Below are 16369 nucleotides of genomic sequence, written 5' to 3'. Positions count from 1 at the left end.
ATCATTTCTCAAACACTATAAATTTGCTCTCCTAGATACAGATATCCCACCGTTCAATGTGCACTCTATCCATTCAGCTACACTGAGCTAGGCTTGGAACAGTTACAATAATGACCAATAAGACTCCCCAGCAGGAAGAGGGCAGAGGCCCACGCTATTGTGCGAAACACTTTCGTTCATCATTTCTCCGTGTGGCACCCATTTTGTTAAGGATTGTGAAATTATAAGCCACGTCAGCAGAGAGTGTAATCAGAACCTCAAGTTGTCAGAGTAAATTGGGGGAGAGCTGATCCACCCTGCGTTTTCCTTCCCTGGCCCTTTTGTCAATACACAATTATCCTCTCCTGTGTACTTTCCATCCACAGCAAAGCTTAAAATAGCTCTGGTCGTGCTTTTCTAATTGTAGCTAATACGCGTCACATGCACAGGAGTTTGAAGCTGATCACCCTTAAATACTGATCTGGCCTGAGTAGTGGGAGGAGATTTGAGCACTTGACTAAATTATGTGTTCCCATCTGACCTGACATGGAGAGGTGATGTTGTCTACAATCAATAGACATTCATTGTGTCATATAAAATGATGTAACCCCGCTGAAAGAGGTGTTGGTGTTTTTTTGCTAGTTAATCGTGCAAGAGTCTAAACCACTCACCCTGTATTTTTCAAGCATAAACACCAATGCCGCATCATCTGTCATAGTCTTTATTGTTTAGGCTTTCTTGTCAGCCCAAACACCACCCCCACACCTCCAAATCCTCCATTCAGCAGGACCAGCATGCAATAAATATACACAATTTATAACAGGCAATGACAGGAATCCTAGAATTAGAAGCTACAAACTAGAATTAGAAACCAGAATTTTTTAGTTTTTTAAAAACCTTAATGCATGATATTGCAGTTGTCATCACCATAAGCATTATACAGTAAATGTGTACAATACATGCATATTGGTTGGTTTGGCATAGTATGGGACAATATGTATGAGGAAGAAAAACCATAGTGAGTATACCTTTGAATATGATTATATGGATAAGTACATATAAATCCACTAGCGTATGTTTTGAGTGACAACCAGCTGAGATGCGTAGCAAGCTGCTATCTTCTCACATCTGTCTACCATACCATTATACTATTCTTTGTATTTATCTTCCTGCCCGATCTGCTTTGGACATTGTGTTCTTCCAGCAGCTTTTGTACCCTTAAGTGCTCTTTACTGCTCTCCTAAGGAAACACACGTGAGTTATTATATTCTCCCTGATAGCCAGTAACCTCCCATTCCCGTACGATTCCTTAACCATTGTTCGACTCGTTGTCCAAGCCAGTTGGCAAGCGCACGACTGACGTTGGGTGCAGTTCTTCTTTACGACTACCAGGGGGCGCTGTGATGCTCTGCGTAGAGGGTCGGAAAGGGGAGGAGCGGATCGGGACTGGAGCAGCCTCTCTCGCTGGAGTAGGGAGTCCAATCAAATAGGGAATAAAGAGGCGCTGTATGGCATCCATCAGCGACCATTCACACCACGGACAGTGCATTACCGGAGCGAAGTACTTTTGCCTATTCGCAGACACCTCTTCACAGACCACAGCAAGGTTACTGCAGCCAGAACCATACTTTTTTTAGCATGGAATGAAACTGCGTTTTACGTGTTACGGAGAAAATTCCATTTAAAGCGCCGCTGAAAAACAAGGACAAACATCGAAGCTTCAGCAGCCAGGTAGGTGAGAAACCTGCTTGCATCAGCTCATGCAAGCAGTGGCTACTGCTACTTTGTAGCCATGCGCGTAACACAAAATAGCCACGAAGGTAGACCGGTGATCAGTGCGTTTTAAGCGAGTGTAGTAAGAGCCGTGTGTGTTGACATCTCGTGCGGGGTTTACAGAATGGTGCGTCCCCGTTGTGCGCACGCGCTCGATCTTAAACATTTGGGATGTAACAGAGAGCTGTCTTTTCCAAAAGCGTGCTGTTTGCGGCGTATCGTCTTGCATTCAGGAAAAGTGATTTTAATTATGGCCCAGATAGACTTTAAGCCCATTAACAATGTGGAGAAATTGGACAAACACGTCTCCGTGAGCCCTATGTCGTTGTTACTGCCACAACTGTGTTTGTCTTTTCGTTTTTAAAAAGTGTAATTAAGCATTACTTGATTGGATGACGAACGCTTTAATATGCAGAATTGCCTTCGACACTTGGGCTGTACTGATAAAGCTACGGTAGAGTAGTTGTTATGAACTTCTAGTTTATTTTAAATGCAAATATTTACATTATGCATTCTGTTGTTTTTCATGGGTAACAATTTTTGGACATTTCTTGCTCTAGAGTCGGCGGTTCCAAGCAGCTAGTCTAGACAGACCTTTTTTATGAGTTTGATCTAAGGTGCACTCCACATGCGTACGTTAAAAATCATTCTTTATTAAAACAGATCTCAGCTGGAAGTCTTCATCCACACACGTTATCTAACTTGGTAGGAGAGTTCTGCAAATAGCTGTATAACCTGCAATGCTTTAGTACTTCACAATGCAATGTATTTGTCTTTGGTGTTATCGCGCACATTTTATGTAGGTGGAACTCTCGTGGTTCTTGATTATAATAGTTACACCGGTGACATTTTACCACTATTAGTACTGTGCAGTGTTTATAAATACACAGTTAGCACTTATCTTGACTTTGTTGAATATTAGGGTACGTGGCAACACATTTATTGCATTCGTCTTACCTCTTTAAACTAGATTTTTTCAGCTATAAAACTTACTTAAGAAGTTACGTTTGTTAGTTTAAACGGGTTATTTATTACACAATGTATTGTGTAAAAGAGCAGCAGACCTCAGGGGGAGATTGTAGTGGTGTCCGTATGTGTACGGGTATGGGGGGGGGGGGGGGGGGGGGGTTTCTGGTGTGATGTGGAATTTTTTATTATTATTATTATTATTATTATTATTATTGTTATTATTATTATTGGTCATGCTGACATAACTTTTGGCCCTAATAACCCGATACATTTATTGGAATCAAACAAAAAGGAAGATTGAGCTCCATCAAAACTACTATCTCTAGTACTTTTTCTTAACACACACACACACAGTATTACATACAGTAAACTGCAGTTACAGTTGAGGAGGTATCTGTTACTATGGATATTTTTGGAGAGAAAGACGGTGATATCATAGCGTGGATCAGGTTACTGTTATACAGAAACAACAGAACAGGACAAAGTAGTCCGCACCTCCTGTCCTTGGCATCCTCCTCCTCCTACTGCTTGGGAGTAAACACAGCGTAGCTGGTCTGGTACATGTCTGCACTCGGCTACTGGATCCACTACTTTTTAATAACACACCCAGCTAAAAAGAAAAAAAAAAAAAACAACTGAATTTAGAAATCAGTCCGCCACATTTTTCGAGTCCAAAGGCCTCTTTCAGAGTCTGAACTGCTCTTTCATACTGACTTCAGGTATTTTAATGGTCGTGGAATCATGGCTGAGAAAGTAGCTAGTCTGAAAATTAAGACTTTGTTGCAGTCTCTTACCTGAGAAACATGGTCCCTTTTAATCTGCCTGTGTGCTAACAACATGCACTGACAATAGGTGTGAGAGAAGGGAGTCACAATGTATAGAGCACTGCCTGAAGCAACAAATAATGATAGAAAGGGCTATTCAGCCTTATAGACCATCAAGCATGTTTTCCCCTGTCAACAGCAGTGATGTACAATAAGTTGAAAATGGATTAAAACACCTGGTTGGTCTAAGCGATTAAGTCAGATGGGTAGGTTGGGGGGGGGGGGGGGGGGGGGGTCTGTCTTTTGAAACAAATATGAATTTGTATGCCCTGCCCTTTGTGAGGTTGAGGTGATGCGTGGCGTTTTCCATGTTGTCTGCTGTCATGTGAATGTTGGTGGCAATTTCTCTGTACTTCGTCATTGTGTCTGCATCTTCCAGGAGGGCTGAGATGTATGGGCAGTGTACGCGTGTCAGCGCTAGTCATGCACAAGCAACAGAAACGCCCTTCTGTCAGGCTCCTCTGTGGAGGGAAAAACCCCTCCACACAGAACAATCATTATGCAAATCGAAGCTCAACAAAACAGCAATTTAGACAATGCTTTGCTCAGGAAAATTATTTTGTAAAAGTCTTCAAAGGCTTGCAGTAAAACGGCATGTCAGATGAATTATTCAGTTTCTGTGCTTGGGTTTGGAGAGGTACTTGTATGTGCCATTTCTGTTCCTCTGTTTAATGCTTTACATTCAATGGCCAAAGCGGCACTCGGATGCTGCTTGCGAATTCTGATGGGAGAAGAGTCATCTTCTGTATGATGGAATTAAAACATGTCTGTTTAATACAGCGCACAGAAAAGTTTATGGAGTTTTTACCTTGGATAGAATTTGAGAGTTGAAAGTGAAACTCGCATTGCAAAGCAATTACCAGAAGGAACTTATGGTGTACTGAGTGGAAGCTCTGTGTTTTGATGTGTGTGTGTGTGTGTGGGGGGGGGTCTGAAAAAGAATGTCATCAAAGCTGTTGAATAAAGCAGTACATACAGCTTTACACATCTGCCTGCTGACAATTTATTTTATGCTAATGCTGTCCTAACAAGAACACTGTGTTTTGGTGGTATGCTAACACACTGCTTGCATGACCTGGAATAACGTGAACCGCTACACAGCTACACACACAGACTGGTATATCCATTCTTACATTAACAAAGCACTGTGGGATCATTCTGTACCAATTGTACCAGTCTCCTGGGCCATCCATCTCACATGCAGCTGGAATAATTCACAGCAGAGTTAAGCCAAAGTGACCTTGACTAGAAACATCACCCTGGGCTCCCACTCATCATCAGCCCCCCCATGGACATTTGGACTGCTTTTACAGAATTTCTAGACAAAATAAACTGTCCTGCATCTCCGGAACATGAAGCAGTAGATAGTAGTAGTAGATAGATGCTGTTGAGCTGCACAAGAATCAAGTCTTTTCAATCAGGTCAGTTTCAGCCCTGTCCAGAAATGGCTGATACAGCGGCAACAGATTATCTGATAGCAACTCATTAAGCAGAGGCTGTCAGCTTGTGTTCACGGGTATGTAGCTTTACTGATGAATTGCCTAACTACATAGTTATTGTTTATATATATTTTGTTGTGAATATAGAGCTGCATAAATGGTAAATGGACTACATTTATATAGAGCTTTACAGGTTTATACCTCACCAGTGGCAGAGGCTGTCATACAACATACAAACTGGCCACTAGGTGCAGTTTAGGGTTCAGTGTCTTGCTCAAGGACACTTCGACATTCTGCCAGGAGGAGCCAGATCCGACTGATTCAACTGCTCTACCTCCGGAGCCACTGTCGCCATAACTGAATCTATCATCAGCACTAATTTATTGTGGCATGAGGCAGGCAGATCAGGTGAATCAGCCAAGTTATATCCGGCAGTGACGCTGGTTCCACTTTGTTTACAGATCAACAGTTGTGGAAAATCCAACTTTCAGCTCTAGCTGCGTTGTTGGAAACATTGTTGGAAACTATGGGGTGACTCGGTGAGCAGTGTCTGCGAGCCCAGGATTCTTTGTCTGTACATGAAGAGAAGTTGGTTAAATATTTCTCTCTGAAAGTCAGTCTTCAGTGATATATTGGCTAACTTTTTGTCTATTTCCAATAACTTGCTGTCTATCTGTAATACACAGTTAGTTATCTGGCTCTTTATCCATCTTCCTAGTGATGTAATAATTACCTAGCTGGCAATTAACCAGCTAACCCAAGTTATAATAAGGAGCTAGCTATAAAATTAGGTGCCTTGTTCCATCTTAAATTTTCTGTTAGTCAGTTGATCTCAACATTAAAAACAGTCCTGCGATGCAACTTTAGATATCACTTCTGTTCAGTCTCCTTCTTAAAACTTTTATTTACTGCTGCTGTGTACATTTACATTAACAAAAAATGGTCCATTTTAGGTCGTGAACCAGTGGTTGAGAAACACTGCTGTAAAGCAATGTGTGAAAGAGGGGATGAGTGCTCCGTTGGTCACATCTAAACCTTTTGTGTGGTTGTAGGTTAACAAGTGAAACTCTTGTCAGGTGAAATTTCATGTATCTCATGTAAGTCACAAAAATAGCTCATGGACACATTTTTTGTAGAAATGCCAGTATTGTTATGCATCCAGCTGTGCTTTTTCCTTGGGAAAATGAATCTCTAATTTCAGACGAAAGATTTGTTCCACGTTGTAGGGAACAGTCCACCACCAAGCAATAAGGTCCTGGTTTTAATTTCGCCATCTTGGAGAGAAGCTGCTAGCTATTATAGATGATATATCTGTTGTATCTAGCAAGTAGCCTAAAGTAAACTTGGGTATTTTGGATCTTCATTGTCTCTACTATTGGTTGCAATCGCAAATGGAAATGTTCGTTGACCATTGATGTTATATGTGGCTCTCAAATTTCCATTTGAAAATGTATATAAATGTTTGGATAACCTTGTCTTTTGTGGTACAGTGTAACAGTCATGATTGACATAATGTTCATAGAGGTAGGTGGCATGTAGCTCCGTCAAGTTGCATTTGAATCAGACAGTGAAGAAATGGGCCCTCAGTACAATTATTTACATACTGACATGAAATAACAGGAATCAGTTGCCTGTGTTTCTGTGGAATGGCTAGTACAAATGATTTTAGTCCCCATTAGCTATTTTAATTTCCTGTTGTGAGTTAGTCATAGGTTTTGCCATGATGCATGCTAAATTAAAATGCACGTATGTTGAAATTGTACCTCAGCTTGTCACATGCTAGGAGCAATAATCATTGTTTTTTTTTTTTGGTTTGTATGAGCTGTGAGTGGGTATCAAGCAGGCTCAAAATTTTTACCTACTCCGTCCTATTCAGTGTTGAGTTTTAGGAGAGGTAATGGACTGCCAACAGTCAACGAAAAAATAACTTGGAACTGCCGACAGGCAGTAACATATAGCCATTCATTAAGATGGAACAGCTGTTTTCTGGATGCTGTTAGTCAGCAAGAAGCAATGAACAACAAAAGTCAACAGTGCAAAACATGTGAGCACAAAGCCTAAAATACATGTTGCACTGAAGCGGACGATGAGGAGTTTGAGCTGTTGACTTAATTTCATTGGAAAGAGTTTCCACTACCAACAACTGAAGCACAATAAGCGAAGAGAAATAGCCAGAAAGCTTAGCGATTAATACCTGTGTGTGTGTCCTGGAGGTATGCTAAGTGCTTTATAGCCTCAGGGCAGCATCAGAGGCCAGTGGGTGGCACCGTACGGGGCTGAAATCATTGCTGATTGGTGAGTCCTGAGCTGGGGACACGCAGTAATATTCCCAGATTGCAGACCTAATGTGGCATGTCAACCCCAGTTTTCATGATTCTGTGGTAGCCCAGTAGTAGTGTGTGTCAGGTTCATCTGTGGTCCACTCGCTTGCGATTAAGAATTGGAAGTATGTGTATTAAGCTGTGGACATTTTAAAGCCTCACGCAGCAGCTGGCTTTAAATTGACAGTGATGAACGAGACCCTGGCTCCACAGCTGAGGCTTCTCTGTATCTGCAGCACAGCTCACACGTCTTAACACTGCGTGCCTGGATCTCCCAGTGAAAGGGAATCATTTCAGCTCTGGCAGATCATCATCGGTCCCTGATTAATGTTTCCGATGCAGATCTATGAAATGGCCTTGCGCTTCCTTATGCTCCATCATCGCCCTGTCCCAAGGCAGCCTCAGGTACTTGGTGGGGTCTCTTTGCAAAGGGTTTATCTCCAGCTGCTTTGAAAATGGGGCAGGAGCAGTCTGGATTTAGCTCAAAAAAGACAAACAAAAAAAAAAAAATCCCTTGCAGCTACCATCCAAGAAGACACACTACACTGCACAGAAACGGCAGGAGACAAAAGCCTCTTTCTTCTAGGCTTTGTGTTAAAGGCCTCACCATTTTTTTCATATGGCACTTCCAGGTGAAGTCATTTCCTTGCCTCGAAATTTTGAGAAACTATTGAATAATTTTGCAGGCCATGGCTGTGGTGTGTCTCCATTGATGAACTGGAGCAGCTGCTCTGACAGTTCCGGAGTGATTCCCTGGCCTCGTAATCACTGTCAAAGGTGACATCACTGTGAGACTCCCAAGCCGTTCTGCACCGAATAATGACTAGTCGGCAATGGACACCAGGGATCTGCTTTACTCAAACAGCAGCAGATGAATCCCAGAGGAAAGACAGATAAATCCCTATGGCACGTAAGAAATGGCGAAATGGTAACTGTTGGTTAAAGAATAACTGCTGTTTGTGTAAATATAATAATAATAATAATAATAATATTATAATATTATTAGTAGTAGTATTATTTATTTGGCTGTTATTCAGTCATCAGAGGACACAGGGGAGATTAGGTACACAAACATTTTACACAATTTCACACAAGCATAGTGGAATAATTTTCCACTGATTTTTATAAATGCCTGGAATAGCTTACTGTGATTCATAGTGGAAGCAGAGACTCATGGCATTCAAGACTAGGCTTGACACAGTGCCAGATGCACTCTAAAGCTATAGGCAGAATGGCCTGTTCTCATCATTAAATATGTTTCATTCACACAGTTTTTGTTTCCTTGTGCTCTAAGCGCGTAGCAGGGGAACAGGTAGAGAGAAATTCAGATTAAAAGAAAAACAGACATCAATTAAATGTGAATAGAGACAGCAGAGGTCAAGATAAAGAAAAACAAGAGGCACAAATGCAGGACTGATGAGGACAGAGTCTTCATTGAATGATGGCTAATTTTAAAAGGTTTGAAGTATATAATTGCTGAAAGCTAGCAAGGTAAGTCACCTGGACATTTCCAAATATATCTAATTTGCTCCAGTCAATTTAGGTAAAAAATGAGATCATTTACATTGTGGCTTGCTGTAATATTTTTTTTATTTTTGCGGTAAATTTTTAGAATGAAAAATAGAGAAATGCCTCATGTTTTTCCTAAGAAGGAGGAAAGCCAATGATGTACAATACTGCTGTACTGATATGCATAAGGCTGAGAGAGTCAAAAAGTCAAGAACAAAATGGGGATATTTAATTAAAATGGCTGGAAGATCACAGAAAATGCACAAATACATTTCAGATAATCCCTGTTAGCCTTCATATCAGTGGGTCTGTCCATTAACTATGAGATTTGTCAAATAGGAGCCTGTCAACTCTTATATTTAATATTTTCCCTCCTTGTATCAGATGGGCTTAAATTGGTCCCTGGTGATGGGAAAGCAATCTGATCAAGTCAAACGCCATAGAAATTGAACTCTGCCTTAATCCTTCTCGAAGTAAGGTGCTGGACAGTCAGGAGAAAGATTGATCACTGGAATTGGTAGTGAGAGGTTAACTATAATGTTCTCATATCTGGAACAGTGTTCACTTCAGAAAGCACAGCGTGGATAACCTCTTCAGCTGGAACATGTTTACCTGGCAGCTGGATCCATCCTTCTGCTTTAACTTCAGGCTTGTTGACATGCCTTGCAGTTGGTCTGTAAAAAAAAAAAAAAAAAAAAAAAGTCAGTCTATACGGTGGTGTGTACTTCACAGCACAGCACTGTCTGAGCATGTTTAGTGTAATTAGGGGACATGAGATCGTATTACCTGCAGTGATTGACAGCTGCCTGTGAACACAAAGTGGGTGCAGTTGGAACAGTATTTTTAAAGGACTGCCCACACTGTATATGGATCACCATCACCTGAATGTACAGAAAATTAATACCTTCTGTTCTAACATCTCTAATTTATCCTAACATGACCTTGGTGCAAAAAAAGAGAAAGTGATGCGAGTGCATAGCAGAATTTGATTAAAACAATCCCAAACTGCCTGCCATAAGCAGGTTACTTAATTAAAAATGCTTCAGTTGAGTCTCCTGCTGATTCTCCTGTAATAGTAATGAGTGTGCAGCCTCTCCTGTAGATCCTGGCCGTGATGGGTGTTACAATCGCTGAGTTTCTCTTGCGGATTCGGAGAGCCCCGGTGTGGCACTGTGTGTGCACAACCTCCCTCAGCCGCTGCTGCATTCAGTAGTATGGTATCAGACCCTCAGGGCGGTAGAAGCGTATGGTTATGGAGGTTATGGAGATTATGGAGTTGATAACATTTCTACCATGTTTGATGGGCAGTGATGGAATTGGTTCTTGTATTCTTATATTAATATTCTTATGTTGATCTTAAAACATAATGGTGCTTTCATCAAGGAGAGTCATAATTTTCAGCATTGCTTTTCAGACAGAATGTGTCCTGATTCCACCGCTACCCCCCCACACACACAGTTTTGGGACTATGTAGTTGTATGGGTATAATAATATACGGTTTACCGTTTAGTGGTGTGGTAGTGTTAGTATATTAGCATACAGTAGTTATAATAGCACTGCTTTAGTAATGGATAGTGGTATAGATGCAATGGTATTTCTAACACATGCCTTTATTTTTTCCTACCAATCAGATGCTGATTTGCAAGGCTGCTGAATTTTTTTTTTTTTTTTTCAGAAAATTATGTCAAAGGAGTTCTAAGTTGCAGGAAAATGTTCATTAATGATGGGTTTTAGGTGACATTCGTTTGGCCCCCAGACCTGTCCATTTGCTTTTGAAATATGATTCTGCCTGGGAAGTTCACAGCAGTTTTTTTTTTTTTTTTTTTTTTTTTAATATGCTTTAGACCTCCTAAATCTCCCCCATTTGTGCCCCAAAACTGAACCACTAAAGGCAAAGTCATAAAACATCATCAGAATATTGCAGCAGAATATCTTAAAGGTGTGCCATTTTTAATCATTTTTGTAATTAGGATAAAGGTGGTAAAAGGCTCCTATAGGTCAATGATTGGAAGTTATCCAGCTACCCCATCCCAAGCTGAGGTGAAATGACAGCTGCTTCTGATTGCTTAACCTCAGTGCATTAAAAAAATCTCCTTTTGGTATTTACATTTACATTTATTCATTTTGCAAACAGTCTTATTCACAACAGCTTACTAAGCAGAGGTGTATGGGTTTTCACTGAAGTGCACCTGTATGTTTTCACTGTTTTCCCCACCAGCTGCTAATACACGTGTTTCTGTTTTTCACAGGAGCATTGACAGACTTCCCAGTTGTGATGTGCATCACCATTGTTCACCAGGGACTGTGCAAGGTAGGTTCACAGTGAATGAATGTTGGGCTTAGTTACAGACCTCCAGTAACTGTAGGCTGGTCTGTAAAGTGCAGTTTGATTGCAGGGCAGAAATGGTTTAAATTGCTGCAGTATTCATGGTGAAAGGTTTTGGCCTGTGCACAGCTTGGAGTTTCCACAGACCAGTGGCAATGATAATATTCTTGCTGTCATGCCTCTTTCTGCAACACTAAATCCTGGATGCTGCTGCCATAACACATTCTTAATGTCAGTTAAGGCTCATTGTTCCTGGTTTGTTATGAAAGGACTGCTTTATGTCTGCTGGAAGTAATATTTTGCTACACTAGTATAAAGTTTTTTGACATATTAACTACCATTGCTGTTGAAAAATATTTTATTCTTCTGGAGTAAGCAAGGTTGAGGTAGAATGTATGTGTGTATGGCTCTGTGGCAGTTTCATTTTAGTTTAGATCTAATAGATTTATATGAATGCAGATTACATAAATGTAGTTTATCAGTACAATACAGTATTTAATTATTTTCATCAGTACGACAGCAACAAAAGCAATGCAGTTATTATTACTATCCTGCAATGATAATGCTAATACCTACTACTACCGGTACATGACTGATAATTAGCATGTAATATGTGTCCTGTAAAAATATTGATAGATTTTAAAAAGCAGATTCTGTTGCACAAGAATTTTCCATGTAGGGTTAATTATTTGAAGTTCTCCATTTCATATGTTGCCAGATAAAAAGCCCATTTTAGAGGTTTTCCTTCAACTACTTTCCATGGAGGGCTAAATATTACGCTAGTTTGGTAATCATTTACATCACAGCAGAAGAACTGCAGAGCTGTACAGCTGTATATGGACAGTGCAACATTAACAGTATTATAACCAACATGCACAGAGGTGGGAAGCTGGGTACCCATCTTGTGAAAGGGGTTTTCTGTACTTTAGGTGATTGACCTGGGGTATTAATACTGAAGTTGAATGTCAGCATTATTTAGAACTTGTAATGAAGCCCAGCTCTTGATTACAGTTGGGAAGTTGCAGCATTTGATACTGTCTTTGATTATTGAATCAGACTTATCCTTTTAGGGCAAGGAGATTTCACCAGGCAACAAAGCATGACTTTAAGATGTTCTATCGTTTCTCTTTGCATCAAACCAGAGATACTTTTTCAGAATGAAGGGGAAGAGTGAGAGTGTCTTCCAAGCAATTTTGAACCTAAAGCATTCTGGTTCAGGTTGCTGCTCATGAACACTCGCTAGTTGCTACTTGTTAGACTCACTGTAATCACTGTAGAAATCTGTATAAAACAGCCCACCCTTCAGAACAAAAATGGGTTCCAGGCCCGTCTGCTCATGAATATTCACATAGAGCATTTGTTATTGGAATCCTCAAGCAGCCTCAGAAACCCTTATTCAGGAACAGGAAGTATGGCAGAGTGTATGGTCTTACTCGTGATTAATGAGCTCTGATTGAACTGCTCCACGGTTGCTGTGACGGTATTGAACACTGTGCAAATCCTTTTCATGAGTGTGTGTAAAATGAGGAGGGGAGATCACCACAAGATTGGGAGAGACTGTGAGAGACAACTCGTGAGATTTAGAGAGATCCTGAGAGACGCCCAGCTCTGTCACACTACCAGGTCACCATGACATCTCATGCATGGTTTAGCTGTGTGAGCCAAATGCACAGTGTGCTCTTTACCCGCGTAAGTCGTCTGTAGGGCTGTGCTAAGTCTTTAGTTCTGAGTCTTTAGAGCTGTACTTAAAAGATCTGTTCTTTTGTGATGTGCAGCAATTTGAGCTTACAGCCAGAAGAGAATTGTACCACAGATGTTTCCAGAGGTTTGCGGAGGGGGAAAGTCAATCACAGTAAGTACAATATTCATCCTGCCAACATATTTCAGGAAGCTGAGTGTAGAGGTGTGGTCACTAGGGCAACGAGAGGTCACAGGGTTGAGGAATTGTCTCCTGGTTTAGAGGTAGCGGCAGGATTTTGGAAGGATTTTCACTCCCCACCCCCACGTTTGCACCATTGGTTTTTTCACCATATGGCAACACCTGTCATTCAAGGGTGATGTGACTTCCTCCCCCCTGTAGTGAGGTATCTGCTGATCGAAAGGCCTAATCTTTGTTCACCGACTGCCTCTTTTTTTCTGCTTTGGGATTTTTTTTTTTGTTCCACTTGAAGCTGAATAAGGGAAAAACAGTGCTAAAGCGTAAGTTATCTGCTCTTTAAATCTCCTGCTAAGCAAAACTCAGAGGGTAAGTGTATAATGACACAGTGGCACAGTATGCTGCTGGAGGCGTTTTCTTGTCTTTCAGAGATGTTTTGGTAATGTTTATTTCCTCCTGCATTGCAAATGAGCGCGTGGAGGCAAGGGAAGTGCATCAGCAATGATCAAGAGACACCAGAGGGGGTGGCATCTTACACAGTAAGGTCCTGTAGCTGAATCCAGCCATCCAAATCATGACAATAAAAATCCAGTCAGGAGCTGTGGCCCAGCTGATTGACTTTTTCCACTTGGTAGCATGTACTAGCATCAGTGGGGTTTGGAATATAATACATGCAAAGCCTCCAGAAGTGCACTGCTTTGTTTTTGTAATTGCGTTATTTTGAGCCCATACATGTTCACGAGTCCACTCTTGCTATGTGTGTGTCGAGTTTGTCGGTCATGAAGGCTGATGGTGGAGTAGGTCAGTCATGAAGGCTGATTGCAGAGCGGGTCAGTCATGAAGGCTGAGGGCAGAGCAGGTTGGTTCAGAAGGCTGAGGGCAGAGCGGTTCAGTCATGAAGGCTGATGGTGGAGCGGGTTGGTCGTAAAGTCTGACGGCAGAGTGGGTCAGTCTGGAAGGCTGATGGCTGAGCAAGTTTCTCAGGTCGGTCAGTTATGAAGGCTGACTGCAAAGTGAATATGCTGTGCTGTATTCCGCTCCAGCCTTGAGCGCAGGTTGGTCGCGCTACAGAAATATGGCATGACTCAATCAAATCCTCTCTGTCAACACAAGCTGTCGCGCAGCAAATTCACCTCGGGCAGCTTAACACTGTCAGACTCAAAGTCAACAATTCTCAGAGCATGTGCACAGCTCCCTCGATTACAGTTTTAAAATGACACTTTGAGGAGTGTGGAGATATTAGGTGTAAGCTTGGGAAGCGGCGCTGGCGGGATGAAAGCAGAGCTGCTGTACAGTGTTATCGCTGTGTAAACCCCTCACTGGGAGCGCTAGAACACAGCCCTGGGTCAGCGCCATCGCCTGTGGAGCTGGAAGCAGTGATGCTGTCTGGCGCTGTTCTTTTAACACTAGGAGTGTATAACTCCGAACTGCTGGATTTAAGTTCCAGTAAAGTGCTTATTCATAATGCTCCGGCGCGGTGCGCGGAGATCACGAGTTTTCAGCCCTTGCAGTGCTCTTTCTAATAAGGGCTCGACCACAGTAATCGAATTCAATTAAAGATGTAGCACTTCCCGGGCGAATTTCACAGAAGCGGTGCAAGTTGTAGCAGATATAACACAAAAAAAAGGCAGAACAGAAGATTCTCCTGGAGTGACAGTGTTGGAAGGAAAAGATGTGTTCAAGCTGTGCTGTCTCAGAGCAGCTCACAGTTCTATGTGTAGCATGATATAAGGATTAGCTCTCGATGAAAACCCACACCGTTTTTACCCTCAGTCCTTTAACGGCAGCCAAGGATAAATCTGTGGCGTGTGGAATCCCTCATGTCCTTGAAGTGCGTTTCCTTCTATTCGTGATTGGCTGTAATCAGTAACTATAACTAAGGGTGCTTTCCAGAATGCAGTGTAGTTAATGCAAATGACAGTTTTGTATATTATGGTAATTTGTGGGAATTTTTTTTGTGTTCTTATGTTTTTGAATTCAGTCTGCTGGCCCAATTTTGTGAGCTGATATATAGTGGGAGCTGCCCATCGTTCTTAATGTGTTAACCTGAATGTGTCTGTGAGTCTGTAGTTTTGGAGACACGCATAATGTGTTGAGCACTGATGCTAAAGTAGCCCAGTATGTCTAAGGGAGGAGCCCATCCCTATATCTGCAATCTACAGTGTGTTATCTCCCTCAGATATGACTCCTACATTTACTCCCTGCTTTCCCTGTGAGAAAATGGATTTATTTAACATCGACTGGCAAGTGGATTTAAAAAAAAAAATGCTTTAAGGAGGTGGCTCTCTCTCTGCTGGGCGCAATTGGTTGATTTCTTGATGTAATAATGGAAGAGGTAATAATGGAAGGTATGATTGCATGGTCCTGTGCTCCACCCACCAAGTTAATTCCAAATATCTTCTATTCATTTCAGAGGGAATACTGGAAAAATAATCATTAGGTATGTGACCTTTTATCTATAAAACTATTTGATGCACCGTGTTTGATGTCCCAAATGAAACACATCTCTAAGTGAAGCATCATCAAAGCATCCTATGTCACACAGCTACCGTCCTTCTGCAGGAGTCTGTGTTGAGGGGGTGGCAGGTTTGGTGTGATATTAGAGATCATGGCTGCATTAATGCTCTGTGTGATCTCTCTCTGAGCAGGAATATATACAGCTTGCCATGTCAGGCCTTTCATCATGCTTTGAAAGCCACACTCGGCTGTTGTATGGATGGGCAGTTTTGCTCGGCTTACACTATAACCCACGGAGGAAGAGCAGGTTTCTTTCGCTAGCCTTTTCCTAGCTGTATGGATACCCTTACCTTCATCACAGCTTTTGAAATTCTCTTATTGATATGTGTAATTTGTCAGTTAAGTACTGCATATTGCTTCTCTTTTGTATATTCAAGCTTGGATTGGTGCCCATTCACTCGGTGCTGATTGTATACCTTTGAACATTTCTTTTTCCTTTGTTCTGAAGTCAACAACCAATTTGTGGTTCATACTCTTGTTTTACTACAAAATCAATACCAATTTCAGGGACATATTTTTATACCTTTCTCGCTCTGAGGAACTGACAGCTGTCTGAAAGGTTAATTGCTTTTGCTAATGCTATTGAAGCGTTTTCCGAAAGTAGGTCAAACACACAGGTGCAATGTGGTGTCAGCGCTTTCTAACATTATGGGGGGGAATGAGATCAGTGAGTGCTGCTTCAGTGAAGAAGCAGCCGTCATGCATGTTCTACCCAGTACGCACAAACAGCACAACTCCAGTCAGCATATGTGCTTTGTCCACATCCTTACGTCTACACAGCGCAGCGTATCAGACATCATACACGCTTTGTCCGAAAAAAAAAAAAAGCTCAGTAC

The 16369-nt window shown here is 41.6% G+C and overlaps 1 protein-coding gene across 1 annotated transcript in view; it reads left to right on the top strand.

The window, feature by feature from the left end:
• The first annotated feature begins 1452 nt into the window (after positions 1–1452).
• LOC118787205 (kelch-like protein 29) overlaps positions 1453–16369 on the top strand; it is a 109714-nt gene continuing 94797 nt past the window's right edge. The window contains exons 1-2 of the mRNA XM_036542679.1: positions 1453–1710; positions 11064–11125. The gene's annotated coding sequence lies outside the window, so the exon portion shown is untranslated. The remainder of the gene's footprint in view (positions 1711–11063; positions 11126–16369) is intronic.

This window comes from Megalops cyprinoides, chromosome 12, assembly GCF_013368585.1.
Source record: "Megalops cyprinoides isolate fMegCyp1 chromosome 12, fMegCyp1.pri, whole genome shotgun sequence".
Lineage (NCBI taxonomy): Eukaryota > Metazoa > Chordata > Actinopteri > Elopiformes > Megalopidae > Megalops > Megalops cyprinoides.
This window is presented reverse-complemented; position numbering and strand designations above follow the sequence as displayed.